Source organism: Cebidichthys violaceus, unplaced genomic scaffold, assembly GCF_023349555.1.
Source record: "Cebidichthys violaceus isolate CVI_PGR_0920_01 unplaced genomic scaffold, fCebVio1.0.p SCAF_24, whole genome shotgun sequence".
Classification (NCBI taxonomy): Eukaryota; Metazoa; Chordata; class Actinopteri; order Perciformes; family Stichaeidae; genus Cebidichthys; species Cebidichthys violaceus.
The window spans coordinates 4,453,424-4,474,023 of NW_027176417.1; the positions used below are offsets into that span (position 1 = coordinate 4,453,424).

The 20,600-nt window shown below is 43.3% G+C and overlaps 1 protein-coding gene across 1 annotated transcript in view; it reads left to right on the forward strand.

Annotated features, from left to right (window-relative positions):
- The first annotated feature begins 13,404 nt into the window (after positions 1 to 13,404).
- LOC137879006 (E3 ubiquitin-protein ligase Midline-1-like) overlaps positions 13,405 to 20,600 on the forward strand; it is a 48,003-nt gene continuing 40,807 nt past the window's right edge. The window contains exon 1 of the mRNA XM_068719565.1: positions 13,405 to 13,550. The gene's annotated coding sequence lies outside the window, so the exon portion shown is untranslated. The remainder of the gene's footprint in view (positions 13,551 to 20,600) is intronic.

The following is a 20,600-nucleotide window of genomic DNA, read 5'->3' on the forward strand; positions in this document are numbered from 1 at the left end:
ATTCATATATAGAGTGCAATATAAGCATGCTTCCATTCTTTACAACAGGAAATGAGTCCAACAGAAAAGTGCAGAAATGCCCATGCCATACACAGTGGGAATATTAATATTTCATTGTTGAACTGTGTGTCGTCTGTTCTCCACTTTCCCAACCTCCACTTTTCCTTTTAATTTTTCTTTTTCCTCCAAGTGTCTTCCTCCAGACAGAGAGAGGAAAAGGATTCCTTATGAATTACTTAACTGTAAGGCATAGAAGCCACAGAAGCTTGTAATCTACAGTAGAGCTTTTTCTGGTTGTGGCACGTCTCGCTTTACATGGGCTTTCCCCCTCTGAGACGTGATCTCTTATACGATCCTTTGCTGTTATTTTTAGCCACGATAGTGGTGAGGCTAGTAGAGGCAAGCGAAGTCGGTCAGTCCAACACTTTGGCCAAAGGATGAAATAGTTCAACAACTATTGGATGCATCCGCATGGAATTTGCTGCAGGCATTCATTGTCCCCAGAAGATGAACCCGCAACGCTTTGGTGATCCTTTGACTCTGCATATTGCACAATCAAGCGGTTAAAGTTATTGGATGAACCTGCAGGGCATGAATTATGTCCAATGCCAACATTCAGTGCACATTACTAACCACTTTAAGTTGTCTCTAAGCAGACTTACCACGCTGGAATGCAGATCCTCTTTAAATAATCAAGCTATCAAGACAAAAAGGTTTTTGTTTTATGTTACTCTATGAAAATAAGAGCGCAATTTCCATTAATGCTCTTCTCATGCACAAAGATTGAGATATCCGTACCCTGCTTTATGTTCAAGGAGCAGGAACAAGGTCTATAAATGACAAGAGCCTCTGGCAGTAGATTTGCAACGACAAGGTCAGCTAATGTGAGGCTGGAACTCTGCAGCTAGAGCAAGCGATGTTCTTTTAAGCAATCAATAAACCAGGCAGATTTCAGCTAGATGACTAATGTCTGCTGATCTTCTTGGCCAGTTATTTGCGTTGTTAGCATTATTTATTTACAGTCATTTTACAAATGTCTCAGAATTAATGTCTTGACATTAAAATGCTCTGCACAGCACCATATACATGACAAGTTACAGCTCTCATGGACAGCTCTTCTGTGTCAACAAGACAAGTTTATAGCAGGAGTGAGCAGCAGGCTGAGGACTCCAGCAGCTCACAAGCATGATATAGTGTATATTCAGATAACATCACTTTAAAGCCATCATCAAAAACATCCTTTTTCTTGATCTCACCGTTTCTTTATATTTTCAAAGAGAATCTAACCTCACACCTCTTCTTGTAGTCTCTTTTACAGCTTTGTAAAGCCGTCTGTCCTTGGATAGATGGCGCTCAAAGAACCTGCAGGACAAGTACAAACGCTCGGAAATTACAACAAGCGTAAAGGAGGTGGTCCTTGGAAGAGAGCACAAAAGTTCAATAAACACGAAAAAGGTCCAAGGCACTCTTCCTGCAAAAAGTTAAGCCTTTCATCAGATTGCTATTTCATGGTGGAATTGTAAAAACATGAACAATGTCCGTATTAATATACAGATAAGATAGCTGGGTAAGAACCCACTCAAACCGGCACATACAGCCTTCTCCAGGGTGCAGGGTGAAGTCTGCAGTCATACCTGAGTTATGCAGCTTATAAGGAATTAGTGTTCCTGGCTGATGGAGGGCGTTTATAGTGTTCATAGTCACACTTTTTAAACATTTGTTGCCACGTTCCTGAGGAAAGCGTTTGGTCGCTGGATGATGAATGACAGGAAAGCAGAGCCGACTTATGAATGTTGCGCTCCTGTTTAAAAACCCTGTTTGCAAAAGGCACATTCAGTAGAGCTACTGTTCTCTTTGCACCAGGTTGCTTTTAGAAAAACCTAGCTTGTAATACCTTAAGAGCATTACAAGAACACTCCTGCATTATTTATTCCCCTCAGGCATCAAAGCAAAAGACGTACGATCAATGTTAGATAAAATCCTGCTCCTTTACTTTCTCAGTTTCGCCTGTAGTGATCCAGTAGAAATTCTTCTTGTCCTCAGTGAGTAGAAATATCCAGTGTGTGGTTTGAGCAGGGTGTGTCGGTCCACATCTGTGGTCTTTCACCAAGTCAGAAACGAGTGCATCAGCATCCAGACCTTTCCGTTTCCCCGACAGAGCGCAACCGTCTTATTGTTTACCACGACCGCGATCACGTGTTGCTGTAGCTCTGAATATGTCAAACGTTCAGTCTGTCAATAGCTGATGGAAATCCAAGGTGATCATTTGGTCAGAGTTTAAGAGTTTCAAGAGTTTAAGAGTTTCAAGTCACATCTGCCAACAATTTGTGTCTGACGTGCTTTTTTTCCCCAGGACCTCAGTTTGCTGCGTCATTCTGCATCTGTTTGAAGTGCTAACAATGAATGGGACACAGTCTCTGTGGGCTCCCACATAGGGTGCAATTTCATGCAAATTTGTATTTTTCCTGCGATAGTTCAAGCTTTTATTTAACTAAATCATACGTGCCGAGGAAAACGTTGTTGGATAGAATTACAGTGAAAGTTTTCCCATTTTCCAGGTCATTTCAGACAACTTATTTGTCTGCTTACTTTGAGTTCTGATAGAATACATCAGACCATACTTAGGTGGCTCTGTGAGGCCGTAGCTTTGTTGCTTTGAGGTAAATGACAACATCAGCATGCTTTAGCTGTATGCTGACAATGACAAAGCTGACGTGCCTATGTTCTTGTAATGACATTGGTTTATGGGCACATACCTGAAAAAGTATTGGACACCAAAGGAAAGGATCACCAAAGTGTACAGAATGTCATGAATAACCATTCACCAATCCAACACGGCCATCCCTAAAGCCTAGTCATGTCGCAACACTTAGCGTCGACTTGTGTTGAGCCTTACCTAATTGCCGCCAGTGGCCACTGCATTTAAAAGGTGACGCCAAGGGGTCCTGACCAACTGTCCCTATGTGACGGGTTGGATATTCCCCTCATGCTTAAGACTCTACATGTTCAGACAGAAGATGACTCCCGGAAAGTTGGAGCCCATGAGGATTGTTTGGCTTTGTCGGTAAAGTCTTTAAGATAGCCAGAGGCTCCTGGAAATCCAGTGGAAAAAGTGACTAACGTGGTGTCTGTGTGTGTGTGTGTGTGTGTGTGTGTGTGTGTGTGTTGTTTGAGTCTCGCCCGAAGAACCAAAGATCTCAATCCTGTATTAGGATCACTCCAAAAAAAGGATTAGCCTCTGTGTCTAATCCCTGACGGAAGGTTTCATTCAACGATTTCAACTTCCATTCAGTAATGTGTTTCTTTTCCTTCATGTTTCGCAGATCGGAAGTGTTCGAGGGATAAAGCTTCGCATGACATCCTTCGCGCCGTGGGTCCACATGCTTCAGAGGAGAAGGCCAATAGTGGAACAAACAGATGTTTCGCCTCTTTACAAACAGATCTGAACATCAGTTCCACATTTACTTAAGTTGTGCATTTACTTCAAACAGGCCGCCTCTCTGACCTGTGACGTGCACACATGCAGAAGTGCCCTAGCATGTGTGTGTGTGTGTGTGTGTGTGTGTGTGTGTGTGTGTGTGTGTGTGTGTGTGTGTGTGTGTGTGTGTGTGTGTGTGTGTGTGTGTGTGTGTGTGTGTCATCCTCATTAGCTTTGGGAACAGCACGTTGCACCGTTGTACAGGACCTGCATGCCCGTGTAGGATTTACCGTCTGCCAAAGACATTTCCATAACGGGGGCAACGGCACAAAATATAAGCTCATTAAATCAACACTCGCAAGAGGATTTCCAGCAAACTTAGTGCTGGAACTAATTTTAGGACAGGTTTGAATAAATTGCCCTCTGAATGACCTGCCAGACATGTTTTAAGGATATTTTCAGTATTTCAAAGGATTTACAATTCAACAGCTTACTGGTGTGAAGGTTGACTTCAAGAAAGACGGTTTCATTGTATACTTCCATCAGTCTTGTGTGTTCTACTATTAGAAGTATCAGAGTCTGTAAAGTTACCTTGCTTTATCTTCCAACTGCGCTCATGCTACTTTTTACAAGTGGTGGTTTGCAGCACAAACTTTAACGGGCCAAATACCAAATTGCAGAACCTAAACAGCACAGGACCAAAGAAGATTAACCACATCATAAACATTCACCGAGTCAGAACAAAGTAGGTAAGACACCATCCGACCTAACTTTATAGTTTCATGCACTGGAGTGAAGACAGGTGGAAAATCTAGGGAGAGAATAATGTGAGAGTGACGCTCGGTTTTTATCTCTAAGTGCAAGGTTTGCACATGAGTAGATCTGGACTAACATTTAGTTGAAGTGCCTTCTAAAGGGGGATAAAATACATTTCTCTGAGGCATCAACGTGCCAAAAGTGAACTACAATCTCTAACTCATTCATAAAAGCATGCACATTCACTAGTTTCACACTTTCTAAGTGACGAAACCACACTCCTTTCATCCAACACTACCTTCTAAACTGTGTTCACACTTGACCGTCAACAGGGCAACGCCTCACGTTGCAACAAACACAACTCGAGTGTTGTACACTGAGCGTGACCTTCAAGGTTGTTCAATACTAGCACCGCTCACCGAATGAAAAGAGGAAAAAAAAAAAAAAAAAAAAAAGCTCTGAAAAAGTGTTTAAGATTTCATGTGGCTTTTGAGAGCTTTTCATTCCCTCTCCAAGCGTGATTTTTCCGATTCATCTGACAGACCTTAATGCTTCCTAAGAGCCAGAGGCTGCATTGTTCGGAGGACCTGCTTGGTGGAAGTAAAAATATAGACTAATACAGATGTAGAAATACAGTACAAGAATCAGAGAACATGAAATATACATGGAGGGAAGTGGATGCTGTGGTTGGCTTTTTATTTGAGAAGCTCTCAACATGATCTCAATTGGGAATTTAGAGGTGGCCGATAAAGCAAATATAGAAATGCTATTTTATACTGTGGCTGTGACTTTCTACAGAAACAAAGGGCTGAATGTTGGGTGCAGTTGAAATCATACGATGTATTGTGTATATTATGAGGTGTATTAAAGCTACTACTGTAGTCCCTTTACAAAACCTCTCAAGTCTATCCCGCTTTATCCTGGTTCTGGTTCTCCAGTGCCTCCCTTCCCTCCGGTGGGTCCAGCACTACGGCCTGGGCCTCCAGCAGCGTGGCGTCGGTGTTGGTGTTGGCTCCCAGCATGCACCGGTGAAGCTCTGCTCGTGGCCGCAGAAAGAGAAGCTGCTGCCAGGCCCGAAGCGAAGGTGGCAGCGATTATTTCGTAAACAGAAATGTCTGAACTAATCCTGCAGCTCAGATTTATAGACCTCCAAAAGGACTGATCAACGAGCTTAAAATGAAAGAACTGCAGTCATTTTAAATAATTAATTGAAATTCAAATGAAGTACACAAGTGAACTCATGCACTACAGCATAAAAAATTCACTGACCTGCAGAGACACACAGGCGCTGCCGTATGTACTGTACATGCTTGCAAAGCGCTGCGACTGGCTGCACACTAAAAGCAGGTGAGAGGAGATACAAAACTGAAGGCACGCAATGGAAAACAGATGTTGGTATACGGCGAGGTTGGGAGACCAGTAATCCTCTCGGCGTGGCGTCAACAGTGCCACACATGTGCGGCGCATAAACTCAGGCAGGCAGGAAAAGCAAGATGATGAAATGTACAGCAACGAACCACAAGACCACAAGTAAAATAACGTGTGTTTGTATTATTAACTGACCACACACACACACACACAAACCACCCAGCCACACACACACACACACACACACACACACACACACACAGCGTAGTTTCTGTTCCTGTCTGTGCTTGTTCTGTGTTTGACCTTAGAACCTTTCTCTACACCGCCGTGGGGAATAGTCCTCTAGAGTAGACGCTGACCTTCTACTGGTGACTGCATGACCAGTGTATCCTCAAAACACCCTTCTGGACTGTGTGTGTGTGTGTGTGTGTGTGTGTGTGTGTGTGTGTAAATGAACAGCCCAGATTTTATACCCTCGCTGATCTGTCTGACTGTCTGTGTGGTTTGCTTTTTCATGGAGATCCATATTCTCCACATTCTCATAATTATTTGCCCTTTTTGTGCATCAACCTCTGGATTTAACTGCATATGATTGAATAACCGACAACAGAGAGTAGTTCAGCCTCGACAGAGCATCACACAAGAACTTAACTAATAATGGCATACCAGTATGAGGTGTTAGTTCTTCCAGTGTAAAGAAAAAAAAAAAAATGCAATAATTAATGTCTAATATGATGGATAACATAGAGACTAAATGCATATTTACATCAAAAACTACACATTTGTCAGAGAAAATAGCTTGTAGTCATTTTAATCAGATCTGGATTTGATTTTAGAATTTTATGTTTTAAGATACAGTACAAAAACATAACATGTTCAGCTAAGTAAATCACCAAAATATTAGCACTAGCCTTGAAAACCAATTTCAGTCATAACCTACTTTAGATGAATAGAACTATATTGTTTGACTTCTATATGGTTCTTAAATGAACAAGTCATGACTTAGCCACACATGTTAGACTGTATATTATGAGCAGTTTGCTTTAGTCTCGGTCGTGTTCTTGCTAATTAACCTCGTTACACTTTGAACTGTCCTATGGGACCCCGGAGCCATCTATGATCTACAGCCAGCCTGCTAATAACCCTCAGTTTGAGAGAGAAATCCCAAAGAGGAGCGACCATTTTGGAAGCGACATCATCAGCTAAACGCTGACATTCGAGAAGGATAAGTAGACTCCCGGAGGAACGCGGCGGTGTCGGAGCCACATTCTGACACACCGCCATTCACACCATTCACACCATTCACTTGTCATTGAGACAGGAAATGTAGATCGTGCTGTAGAGCCACGCACATGAGAAAAAAATTATTTGTGTTGCACGGTAAGAAAGAAATGTACATGTGCCGCCTCTCTGATACAAATTATTCTTGCACTAAATTCCTAAAAGAGACGTTCTGTCAGAACTACACTCATGTTCCGTTTACTTTGGTCTTAAAGTTTATGAATAATTACAGGAGGAAAGCCAGATTTGACTTTTCTAAATGCAAATCCAGTCGGGGGCCGTGAGGGTTCCGTGCCGAGCCACTCAAATGAGGGAAGGGGAACAAAGAGCAACAGAGAGCAGAGGAGTCACCCATTTTATTAATTGTGTTGGTTCTAGCAGTTGCCCTTTAGAAAAGCCAGTGGACTTAATTAAATTAGCACTCACGCTCTGAGGAAGAAGCATGCAGCCCTTTAAAACAGAGCCTTGAAAGCATTCAATCCCTTATCTAATGAGAATGAGAGCCACGGGGACGCTCACAGGTCTTTAAGTGTCCTCAGAGTGTGTCCTCAGAGTCCTTCATTTACTATTATAATATCTGAATTTAGACGAGAGGAAAGCAAAGTCGTTTTGCAAAAGCGATGCACAGCTACTGTGCTATATGCGAGGGCTAGCGTCTGTGTTCCTGCGCATCGCAGTCAAAACAGCAGTGCGTGGTGAGCAAACACAACCGGGGCTGATGGGAGAGACGCTGCCAATGCTTTCAGCCCTGCCAGCCGCCCTGCTATATAGTGCCCTTTAAACCCTCTGGGCCCTTCAGAGTAAAGGCATTCTTTTTCCAGGTCAGCTCGCTTGTTTGCCTCCCACAGCTGAGGCTCGCTGCCTGCTGTTAGCGCGGCACATATAGGATGATTGCAGACGGCCCATGGGTAAAGGGAGTTGGGCACACGACAAGCTGGCATAGTGGACTAAGCGGTCATGACATGTTTGCCTGCGCTCCCTCCACACACACCCACACACCCACACACACACACACACACACACACACACACACACACACACACACACACACACACACACACACACACACACACACACACACACACACACACACACGTTCCAAAGCCCCGAGGCAGCGCCCACAGTTCTGAAGGCTCAGGGATCAGGCAGATGCATGCAGGGTAATGTGGTGAAGCTGCAGAGGACCAGACATGGACGGGCACAGTGCAAATGCCGGATCCTGTTTTTGGTGTTACATTGCAGTGCTAGGGAAGAAACATACAGTGGACCACGAGTAGAGAGCAACAATGCCCAATATCCAGGTCAGCCTCTCTTTGAATAAGCACACCACCTGTAGTTCATTAGTTCAGACATGATCAATGTTAAACAGAACTGTCTTATTTATTTAGAAGAGCCAGGGCAGATGCATTGTATATAATACACTAGACCCTGAACAAGCTGCTCTTTGTTGACAGTAGTGAAGCCTCAATATTAAAATCTGTATTTAATTACACCTCACTGCTCTGCCAGTGGGTCAGTCATTACAGACTCAAGCAGTCAAACCCACTGAACAAGTTTCTAAAAGGCACCAATTAACCGATGCGGGTGGTTGGTTCAACGCCTGCATTATGTTCTGACTGCGTATGCATTTCGCCCCATTTGACTTCTTTTTAACAAAGTCATCCTTTTTGTTTTGGTAGTGGAGTTTAATGGGAATTTATGAGTCAAAATATGTGGCTTTGAACTCAATGATCTCCTGTGAAAACCTCCAGGCTTTCGTGTTATTACAAAATATTGTGTCACTGGATTCATATGTTTTCAACGTAATGCAATAAACGTAGACATATTGCACTAATAAGAGCAAATAGGTCGCCCGTGCATTCTTCCATGGACTCCAGGCAACACAGCCATTTAAATATCTGGGAGTTGGTCTCATTTTCCGTTTGCTATGATAATGTACTTGTTATGATGTGGAGTCCCTGAGGACATTGTGACTTCTGTGCTTGGCGTCATCCCTCAGCTACCCTAACCCTGGGACTGCTGCGGGTTTCTCAGCGTTATTTAAGGAGAGCTCGTTTGTCCGAGTTGTTGATCGCGGTCCGTCTGCCTTTGTTAAAACACATTATGCAAAACGTCACTTTCTTTGTTCCCACAGTTCTTCAGGAAAACGTATTAACAAACATTTAATTTCCTTTTGGACTTCCTTTGTTGCTCACAGCAGCCCTGCAGCCGTGACGCTCCGGGCCAGAACACGGCAGAATGTTTGTTGTTGGCGGTTCAGCTGATACAATATGTGAAATATGTATGTAATGACTCGGTGCAAGCGCAGCAACGTCATTCCATATTTAAATGCATATGACAATAACAAATTAGTATGAATTTTCCTCATGCCCTGAAGTCAGTAAAAGGAAGATATATGTCTGCATTGTAGCCTTGATTTCATCTATTTTGGCAGGAAGGAAGTGAACAATAAACATCCAAACATCTTCTCCTGATTCATAAAACTTATAAAAAGGTTGAAACCTGTCAACAGCATGTTCTCCCTTTGCTGTCTCTTTCACTTTTGAGCCAAAATGTAGCTCTCCAGCTGTTAAGGGTGATGTTTTTTTGATGCAGTTGAAATAGCAGCAGTAGCTCGGACACGATGTTGACAGAAAGCTTGTCTGTTTCGCATCCAAATACCAGCAACATGGTTTTCTTTGTGCCTTTTTCCTACTGTACAGATGGGCTAAATGGGTCAACAGACGGTGGATGTGTGTCGGTGATTCCCTCCTGGTACAGAGCTGACCTCCTGCCTGTGGAGATTTTAGCAGAGAAAATAAAGCTGCTGATGCTCACTTAAAAGCAGCCTTGACCTGTTTGTTTCACTTTCAAACTGTATACAGTACAGCTGGAACCTGTACAGAAATAAACTCTCTCTGGAACATATTGATCCCATTCATTATTCACTTTTGATGTCCAGCACTGTACTGGATGAGGGCAGCTGGAACACTTGAGCGTTCAGATGTCACTCAACAAGACGCCATTAAACTGAAACTTACACTAAGTTTCTTCTTTGTGACTGCTGGTGGTTACAGAGCTTCCAACTTTAGTGATTGGCTCTTAAACGTCACACCATGTCCACACTAAGTTGGGTAAATCTAAAAAGATAAGGCTTTTCAAAGACTGTCCAGAGTGCAACATCTGTAACAACAATGCCGGATTAGATGTGATTAAAAGTTTACTTTGTGAACGTTAAGTCACCCTAAGGCCTCCCCCACACTGCTTGGTGCAGAACTGCTGAATCCTTATTTTATGTATTTTGTCAGGTAGTCAAATCTGAATAAAATAAATCTCACAATACTGAGTTCAAGCTCAATACCCACCATGTGTAGATTTTTTTAATTGTGGAATGAAGACTCCGCCACATGGCCTCAGTGTCCTCATTTGAAGTCGCAGCCTCGAGGTTGCATTAATGAGCCACAATACATTTTGACTTTTCAGCTATTCTGCTACCTTCCAACAGAAAAATGAAATAATTGAAAACAATAGCTATCTCATACTGTAACGCACGTCTACAGCCGGTTTCAGACATCTTTCAGTCGTCTCATGTACATCTAACCAAACAAGTCTACTTCCATGTTATACCATTTCATATTTGGCGGGCTTACGGTCTCATTTCCTCTTGAACACGATCTGAGAATTTCACACAACAGGTCTTTTGTGATATGTTCCGCCGCAGCAGAGAAAGCATGAAAGCATTACAAAGTGCCAGAGGTTGGCATGGAACATATTAGGACTGGTCCTTGAGCTCTGGGGACAAATAGAGACAGCTGCAACCCACGCAGACACAAAACCATTACAGCTTTGACATGTCTTTGAACGTCTCACGGAACCGACACTGTACATCATCTCATCCAACAAGAAGGCCATTTGGGTGGGTTATCCCGTCAGCAAAAATACAAAAATGGATGCACATGCATAACGCGAACGAGATGATACACATCGGAAACCAAACACCTTCTCCTGGGTGGCTTTTAAGATTATCCTACCACTTCTCTAACAAGCGAGCCCATCTCAAGATCATCTCCCCACATGTCCATACAGGCACGAGGGAAAGAAGATACAGACATGAATATCAGCTCTACATCCTCTGTAATCTTCACGGAGTATGAAATAGTCGTCTCTTAAAAGCATAGCACATTTAAAATTCACTTTAATCTGGGTTTTTTTTTTCCACCCACTTGCACTGAAGCAGATGATTAGCCATGCCAGCCCTCATCAGCAGGTCTTTTGCTCCCTGCTGGAGCTTGACTGAGCTGCTGATCATGTTGTTGGGGACTGTTGGAACAGCTTAGGTCATCCAAATCCTAAGCACTGTCAGCAAGGGGGGGAGGGGCATTCCTTTCCCAGACGCGTTTGTGCTGGCTGTATGATGACCGTAAAATGATGCAAACCGAAAAGAAAAGGATCCTCACTCATGCATTGGAGTTTCATTCCGTGTCACGGGCCCGTTTCCTGTGTACTGACCCGTCTTTGTCGTCGGAGACATCAGAGTGAGCCAAAAATACAAAATGCTGCCACAGACTGGAGAGAAATGTTTTGAAGTCTTGATATTTTTGAGGTTGAAATGTTTTGAAGCTTGAGCTCTGCGCTCATCTGTTCTCGCCATCTTCTGCCGACTGAAATAATCAGAGTGCTGGGTGAAGCTGAGGTGGGAGGGGGGGGTAAATGCCACGGTTGAGTGCGATCGTCTGAGACACCTGTCAGTCAAGCAAACATGCCCACACAGTGCTATTTAACCCTTGCTGTGCTATTAACTTAAGAAAACCACCACTGAGACATTTCACAACAAGTTACGTATGTTTGTAATACGTTATCATGTGTTCACCTAATAATGGGAACAGTAGCTGTTATAGGAATTTACATGTAGAGGCTGAATCAGTGTATTGCCACGAGGTCCCGCATGAAAGATCAAGGAGGTCGTTGACATCAGGCGCCCGAAGACAATACTTAGTATACGACCGGGGGTCACAATCTCTACCCGTGAGGTATACAACCACCTGTTACCATGACGATGACGGAGGGTTCACACTTGGGTTAAACCAGCTCCATTACCACATCCCCCATATTTAATCTATGCGTTCATGTGGTGATCCCCCGGAGACCCTCAGAAGCAAGTGAGACGAGAAAATTCTGCTCATTCTTTTTCTTAGTCTGGTCTTATCTCCTGTTTAAGATTTAAAAACGGGTGAAAACAGGTTTTGCTAGGATCATATTTCTAATTATTTTTATTACTTATCTGTGAAACACGTTAAAAAAACTATTTTGCCAGGTGAAAAAAACAAAAACATTTGTTTCAAAGTTACCTTTTTGCATCCATAAAAAACAGATGGGGAAAGTTTGTTGTTGTAATACTTATTCTGACCACAAGAGGCCGAAGTGCACCACTACCTCACGTTCTAGATCGAACTCCTCCAGGTGAGTTTTCCTTTACATAACATGCTCACACACACACAATACATAACTTAAAATGATCCTGACTCAACTTTTGTTTTAACAGTCCTTGAACTCATTTGAGAAAACTATTTCGGTCAAACCTAGAAAACGGATCGCCAGAATATTTCCCTTTTCCTTTATCCAAGGTAGGGGTGGCAATGGAAATTGGTCTGTCCACCACTTTGGTTCTGACTGAAATATCTCAAAAACTACTGGATGGATTGCCATGGAATTATGTGTGTACATAATGAGATCATCAGCAAACAGAGAAACTGCAATTGTTTCATTTTCTGGAAGGAGACTTGTATTGTATATTTTAAAGTTTCGGACCAAAATGCAAAATGAGTTAAACTGTGGACTTTGAATATGAAACCGTCTGCTGATCCCGCTGCTCCGTGCTTCTGTTCCCTTGGGTGACGACCACTAAAAGTTAAAAGCAACTCAAGAACTGCAAACATTACTAAAAATGGAGGCGTTTTGCATCAGCTCTTTCAGCGAGAGAAAAAAATGGATATATGGAGAGTAACATTTTGTGTAATCAGCAAATGGCTGCACAGCAAGAGCCCTTGATTTGATTGAATTGAGGCAATGTGAATGTGTCTGCAGTTTGGGGCTTTCATTATCCTTTTTGGAACTGACTTAACCGAAATGTGAAGTTGTAGCCAACTGTTTTTGGAAACTGGAGGCATGCCTCTGAAGGAGATCTATCTACTTTTTCCAAAGGAGTTTTTATTTTTATTATTATTATTATTAGGATGGGATCCCAGGAAGGTGTGATAGACAAGCCAAGATGCTGGATATCGTCTCCTGCCTCACCGTCCATCTGCTCTGGATCAAAACTCACAGAAGGGTCCAAGAAAGCTCAATGTTCCAAGTAATATAAGCATGAGCTGGACGAAGAAGCACTTGCAGCGCTGGTTTCCTCAGCCCGCTTTGCGCTTGACTGAGCCTGAACACATGACAAGTAAAACCTGAAGGCACGGGTTTGGGGGGGGGGGGGGGGGGGGGGGGGGGCGCGCGCTGAACAGGAGGAGGAGGGGAGATGCAAGAAAATATCCTAAGTGTTTTGATTTGCGAGTGCGCCGGGTGTGTGGATGCATGAATCTGCGTCCTCTCTCACCTTTCTTTTCCGTCTCTCTGACTCTCCCCCCTCACTTTCACCACCTCTCTCTCCCCCTCTCTTCAAGGTTATTCACTATTGTTTTCCCAGACTGGAATCACTGCACGCTTCTCTTCTTTTCTGTCGGAGGACCATGTGAGGCTCTTGAATGTAAGTGCCTCCTTTGTTGCTTAATTCACTTTCATTGGGACCATTCCTTTAGAGGCAGTAGGTTTCGGGTCTTTCTTTTTCTTCCTCGTAGCACATGCACAATGGGATGTCATACATCGGAGGGGTGGAGCGGGTCGGGACGGGGTGGGGAGGGGGTGTTTCGGGGGCTTGATTGCTCCATGTGGTCTAAGCGTGGGAGTTGGATGCACGTGTCTGCTGCTGTCATTGTCTCAGCGCAGCTTCTGCACAGCTTTGTCTTCAGTTTTAAACCCGATACGCTGCATGTGCTGTTCATTGACTTCTGGCGGGCTTTGTATTTGGTAACCATGAACTCTAAGTGCTTGATTATAGGTCTGCAATGTTCTAAATTGAATTGCGAATAAATGAGTAGGAGGAGCACAAAAACAACCATTTTTCAAATGTAAACAATATAATGCAATAGCTTGTTTTGTAAATATAATTACATACCTGTAAAATACAGACTTTAATGCCTTATTATTAACTTTACTTAACAGTGCACCATTTTAAATGACTAAAAATGTCCTGCGCATTAACTGGATGCAACACATGTAGCTGTGTAGTAGTTATTGGGTCATTATCATAGTTCAGCCAACTGTGTGTTGAATTGACAGAATGCCATGTTTATGTTTCACCACTAGCTTGTTAGCTGTACCCTGCATGTACCATTGTTTCTTTATCCCAACATATTATCCAATGTTCTCCGTGAACACGAGCCAATAGACAAATTGCTTGCTTGGACTCATGACCGTATTATGGAAGCCAATGTTCCACATTCGTACCGGATAAATCATAAAGCTAAGTATTTCGCTTGTCGGTATAATAGGCCTCGTAAGTTGGCTTCGTTAGTCTCTGTGGCGAGCTCAGAGCACTTTTACATGATAAGGATGCAGCTTACGTTTCAGTCAAAAGTAAACATAAGATATATGCACTTTAATTTAAGTCTTCATGTCTGGACACATCTATGAGGACAGAGACTTTACAGCGATCGACCAGCTTTGTTCTATAAGCTGTCAAAAGCTGAAAGAAGTAAGCAATGGTTTGAATGCGCAAACACATATGTTCTTTAAAAGCAACAGCTTTGATCGACAGAGGGGTATGACGCTCATTATATTGTACAATTTCTTTTTTTTGTGGAGTTACTCTCTTCATTAAAGTTCCTCCCTTTGCTTTGTACTGCAGGGTTTTAATGCAAATATGTTCTCAGTCTCAGCAAAGATGTTAAGAAGAACAGCACGACTTCCTATGACAAGTCCTTAAAATTCCTTCAGGTCTGCATGGATTTCTGTGAGGGTTCAGCGTTAAACACCCTTCCATGCTTCAGTACACAGCAATGTGTCTGAAGTGAATCGCAACTGACACGGCCAATGAATAATACAAACAGTATATACACTCCGTTATCAATTATAGACAACTGATCTCGGCTGCATGCTGAGCATGAAGGTTTGTGGTGAACATGCGTGTTTACCTACACTATATTTGTGATCGCATGCTCACCGGGGACTTATTTTCGGGCCGTAGCGATGTTCCCTTTGGTTTGTTAAAAGCCCGGCACACAAACACGCAACTGCTCTAAATATTGAAATGCATAAGGTGTCGGTGCAGTCAGTGGGATTTCTGTATGGCTGATTGAGCAGCATGAATCTACAGCTTACTTCAGTACAAGATAAATGAAACCTCATCTTCAATAACAAAAGACCACTTTCTATCAAAATGTCTTTTTTTCCTCAGAAACTCAAACCTTATATTTTAGAAAAAAAAATAAATACTGTGTATAAAGTGTGTTTTTATCACCTCCAGTGAATTTGACATACTCATGAGGTTTTTACATTTCCAGGAGTCCTGTTAGTGCATTGACCTTTTGCTTCAAGAGGGATGAAATTATTAATTATTCACTTCTATTACTGCAGTGATCATGGATGCATTCGCAGTTCACAACAGCCTCGGTCCATCCACTCCCCCATTGTTATGGATTCCACACACTCCGTTCCCTTATCAGTGCTGACATGTGGAGAGGGAGGTGCTGCTGAATGCAGCAGGATGTGACAGTTGCGTACCTGGAGCCTCTGGCGCTGAGCTAAAATGAAGTGAACCGGTGTGTGGAGGGAGGTTTTTGGAGACCCGGAGCGTGGATGAGAGTCCCTGGCTCGGCACAGTGAGGAGTGAAGGTGTTGGAGAAAGCCAAAGATGGATAGATAGTGAATTAAAAAGCACAAGTCTTTGCATCATTTAAGGCAATTGTCTCTTCCAAACTGTGCCCAGCGCTGTGGCATTTTAGCGTGTTTAGAGGTAACAGTGTTGTTTGTTTGATAGCTGCTGCTAATGTTTGCTACCCGGTTCTTTGCCTCTTTATTCCTCACACTGCTCGTTTCATTTTTTTTTTCCAGATTTAACAAAACTATAGATTCAATCGCTTTCTTTATTTTAAAAAGGGACAGTTGATTCGAATATTTCATTACATGTTAAAAATCCCTTTTGAAGTCTTAACTATCTGCACTTTGCTCTGATTATTTCCAGTTTTGACACCCTCTTTGACGTATTTGGAAGCCGGCAGCATCTCGAGCTAGGAGGCCTTGGCAGCAGCCACTGCCAAATGTGTCCAATCTTCTTCATGCCCAGCCAAACCCCCCACATTCCAGCTTTAAAATCCCATCTCTCCGCTAAGGACTCGAGAGCTTGGCATTCACGTTTCAACTCCTCGGCAGCAGAACTCTGGCTCCTCGCCATCTCCTTGTCCTATACCAAAGCTCAAGTAAATGAGTTTGAATAGAGAGAAAGGATGGGGAGGGGGTTTTTTGAGAGACGTAGGGGGAGTTTTAAATGCACGAAGAGGCATTTTATTTGCAGTGACCCCCTTTCATCCGCCCTCGGGGTATTGGACTGTATGAATGGGCTGGTTTGTCCTTCGGGTGACCAAACATGGCACTTGAATGTTTATCTGCACAATGACAAAACTTGAGGGAGCCAAAGACACTCGGTGATGAGATGGACCGTGAACTAGTCAAGTGCCCCGCTTTGTTCGGTCTCTGCTAAATACACAGCTTTGGCTCCACTGCAGCTCCGGCTGTGTGGGCGATTCTGCTTCTCTCAATACGCTGCATGCTTGTGCAATTGTTTAATGTGCTGGGAACCTTGTACACACAGCACTACCGCCTTTAGAACTCACACAGGATGACAATCCTCAACAGAAGTTAGCATTACGATTAGAACTTAACATTAGATGGTCGTGCAATAAGATGCTGCCCTGTGTGACTCTGAATAAGGTGAAGACAATGAAGTGTCTGTAGTATTGCCATTGAAGGAGAGACATTGATTTGACCGTTGGATCGGTTTTTTTTCATAGCTGTTGGAGTCAACAAAACCTGATCTGTGATTATCAACACAAGAGCATCCAAGAGAATAGACCAACAGAAGGTAATTTGAACAAAGATCACTCTCAACGAGATAATAGCTGACACCGTTTGTCTCATCTAGTTCACAAAGTCAGTGCCTGTGCAGCTCAGTATTCCACTGATTAACGCTGCGGCTCGGTGCGCATACTGCTGAAAGCGATAATTGGCACTTTGATTAGCTGAAGCTCAGAGTCTGGCCTAGAAGCAGATCGATGTGTCCTGGTGGAGAATTCAGAAACCGAGAGAACGGTGTCAGGAGAGTTGTTTTCCAAAGCTGAGAGAGTCGCGTTCAACATTGCAAATGCTCAAATGAGCCCATGTGTCCCTGCATCATATTAGATCACGCTCGCCCAATGTGATTCCTGGAAAAGATGCTCCCAAATTATATGGGGAGCAGGTTTTTCCAGGTGCGGCGTTATGATTTGTAACCAAAACCTCAAAGCATACCAGTGTGTTTTCATTCCTTACAACTGTATATATTGAGGGGTGACAACAAAAATTCAAGATGTGCTCCAACTTGTTCCACTTAACTGAAGGAAGAAGAAAAAAAAATCGCATGTGACAAGACAACAAAAGTGAAGACTTGCCAGCAAAGTAAAGAGGTTTCATGCCACCTTTCACAGCAGCACTGTCACCAATGACTCCCCAACACATCCTAACAAGATGGCACACCCAGTGTTTCCAGTCAAACACACTCTCACTCAGCCTGTAAGAAGGTATCGCTACCAAGACAACCAATACAGTAATGACAGCAGAAAGATTTTACCGTCCAAACAAATCCAATGTGGAGGCTTGTAAAATACAAAAGACAGCCTTTATGACCGGTTATTACAAAGAATTGGATTTGCGTGCCGTCTGAACAAAGCAAAGCGGTCTGATCGCTCGGTGGCCCAAACATCTGTTCACTGGAGGTTTGATCGCTTTCGGTCCACAACAGTCTTGAGGGAAAACCACAGAAGGAATGTGTCAAGTCAGCAGGATCACAGTCACCACACTGTTTTGGAAAATTTGACCCAAATGCAGTGCCAACGGGGAGGCTGAGCTCAGGATCGTGGAGGATAATTCCATTATTTAAGTTCCATTTGAACTGTGAAAGCATCGCAAATTATGTTGCATCGGCCATCAGGGTGCAACAATAGACAAATATGTATTTCTTTACGGATGTATTGCATAACTCAGACTTCTAAGAGTAGATTGAGGCATGAGTTTAATATTTATTTGAGCTATAATGTATTTATAGTGACCGATTTTCCCATCTTTTGGTAGGACAGTTGTTATGTCTGACTACAGTGCATCTGTCAGAAACAGTGCTGAATGACTACACAAATAACTGCATATTCCCTCTTCCATTTTCAATATTCATTACTTGCATCTTACATTATATTTTATTAAAAACACAATAGAAAAATGCAGTTAATGTAAATGTCACATTGTATTTATACATGGTGAAATGTACAGTTCAAATTGGAAGGGACAACCTTGGGACAACCTTGGTCCACTCTTAGGGCACCTGAAGTGCCACGGGATCCACTCTGGGAACATATTCACGTGTCCGATCCCCATTCAGTGTTGGCCTCCTTATGATTTACAACTCGTGTGTTAAAAAGAAGGAGAGTCAAACAATCTCTCTCTTTTTAGCCCCATTGTTATGAATGGATTTCTTTGTGCAAACAGACAACGCGTGCCGAGATGAATGAAGCTGTGTGTTCCAAGGGAGACCAACGCAATATCACTAACGACTTTATAGATTGCCTTGTTTGTTTGCGAGAGCAGTAACCAAACACACACACACACACACACACACACACACACACACACACACACACACACACACACACACACACACACACACACACACACACACACACACACACACACACACACACACACACACAGTCCCACAATGTCTCTTTCCAAGCTTTGGAAAAGTGCTGCGGGTGGTTTATTGATTGAACCTCTGAGGTCAATGTGTGCTCGATTGTGTGTGTGTGTGTGTGTGTGTGTGTGTGTGTGTGTGTGTGTGTGTGTGTGTGTGTGTGTGTGTGTGTGTGTGTGTGTGTGTGTGAGACTGGCCCTGTGTGTCACCGGCTGGCAGTATTTATCTGTGCTGATGTTAGAAGAATAGAGACGAGGTGTTGGCCCGGCCTGAGGGCACAGCTCGAGCTCGATAGAGAAACAAGACGTGTCGAGAGGGCAAGCAAACATGTAAGAAGCAAATGCCATTCTCTTTGTCCCCTGGGAACCATCTCTGAGGGCCGGCACATCTACCTGTCCGTCTGTCCCAATACTGCATTGGAAGTGAGATAGATAGTCCTATGTGCCTCTTGAACCTCCTCCGTTTTGTATTCATCACATCTCCTCTCTGGTGACACCATCCTAAGCTTTGTGTAACACGTATCAAACTCATTTCATAAAATAGGTGAGACAAACACCTTCATTTACACCTGGATCTCAAAAGCCCTGAACCTGCTAAAGTAGATGATTCAGTTGATTAATAATTCACACCGTTAACGATCCAGCTGAGACCATCATTTATCCCATTTATAATTTATGGCTGTCTTATGCTGTATGTCACACTGTATGCAGCCCCCCTACCCACCTTCATACAAAATGCATGTCCTCTGATTAACGTTTTCCGCTTTCGATTCCTCTCACTGACTTTGTACTTCCTGTCATCCGCATCTCCGATTTGTTTTACGGCCATGGAGGATGTTTACTTTCTGCTATACTCATGTTTGTGTATGTGCCCTCTCTCTGTCACAGGTGCTGACAGGCTCATATATCTGAATATTTTCTCACTGCCAGTTGGACCGGAGTACGTCATTGCATTACATTAAGCACACACACACACACACACACACACACACACACACACACACACACACACACACACACACACACACACACACACACACACACACACACACACACACACACACACACACACTGCACACAGGGAGCTGCACTACACTGCAGGGATGAGAGCAGGGGAGGTCGGAGAGCCTGACTTTCACTTCTAACTTATTCATGCTTCACGCTGTCATTCAGCACACCTGGGGAAAAAAGTCAATTTTTTTCACCACGGGGCTGCTCATCTAAAACAGCAGTATGTGACTTTAAGATAACTCCCTCGCATAGTATTTCCCATGCACCTCCTTCAGGGCTCCAAATGACAGAGCGGAGCGGTATTATCAGTGCCTTTCTGTGACCCGCGGTAGGAATCTGTGTCCCAGCTGGAGCAGTTTCAGGCTCGGCCGATTGAATCATTGGCCCTGGATTGGAGGGAGTAATCCTGAAAGGTCACATGTGCTGCTGATATGTCATGTTGCTTCCGGTCTGCCCATTAGCTTATTACATGGCCTTGTAAATGATGACATTAAAAAGGTGGAGTTGCCAGATTGCCATGGCCTTTCCTCTTTAAACATCCATGGCCTTTCCCCTGTCCTGACGGGAATAATGTGTGTGGGGCTGTAGTGAACGGTAAAAAAAAGCTTTATTCATAACGTTGACATTCAAATTTGAATGCAACAGAATGCTGCACGCCGTCCTTTTTCTTTTTGCACGTCTATTTGTTCTGATCAAACACCGTATTTCTGCACAGTTACAGTGTTTCCCTTGAACAGAACCAGGAATGTGTGTG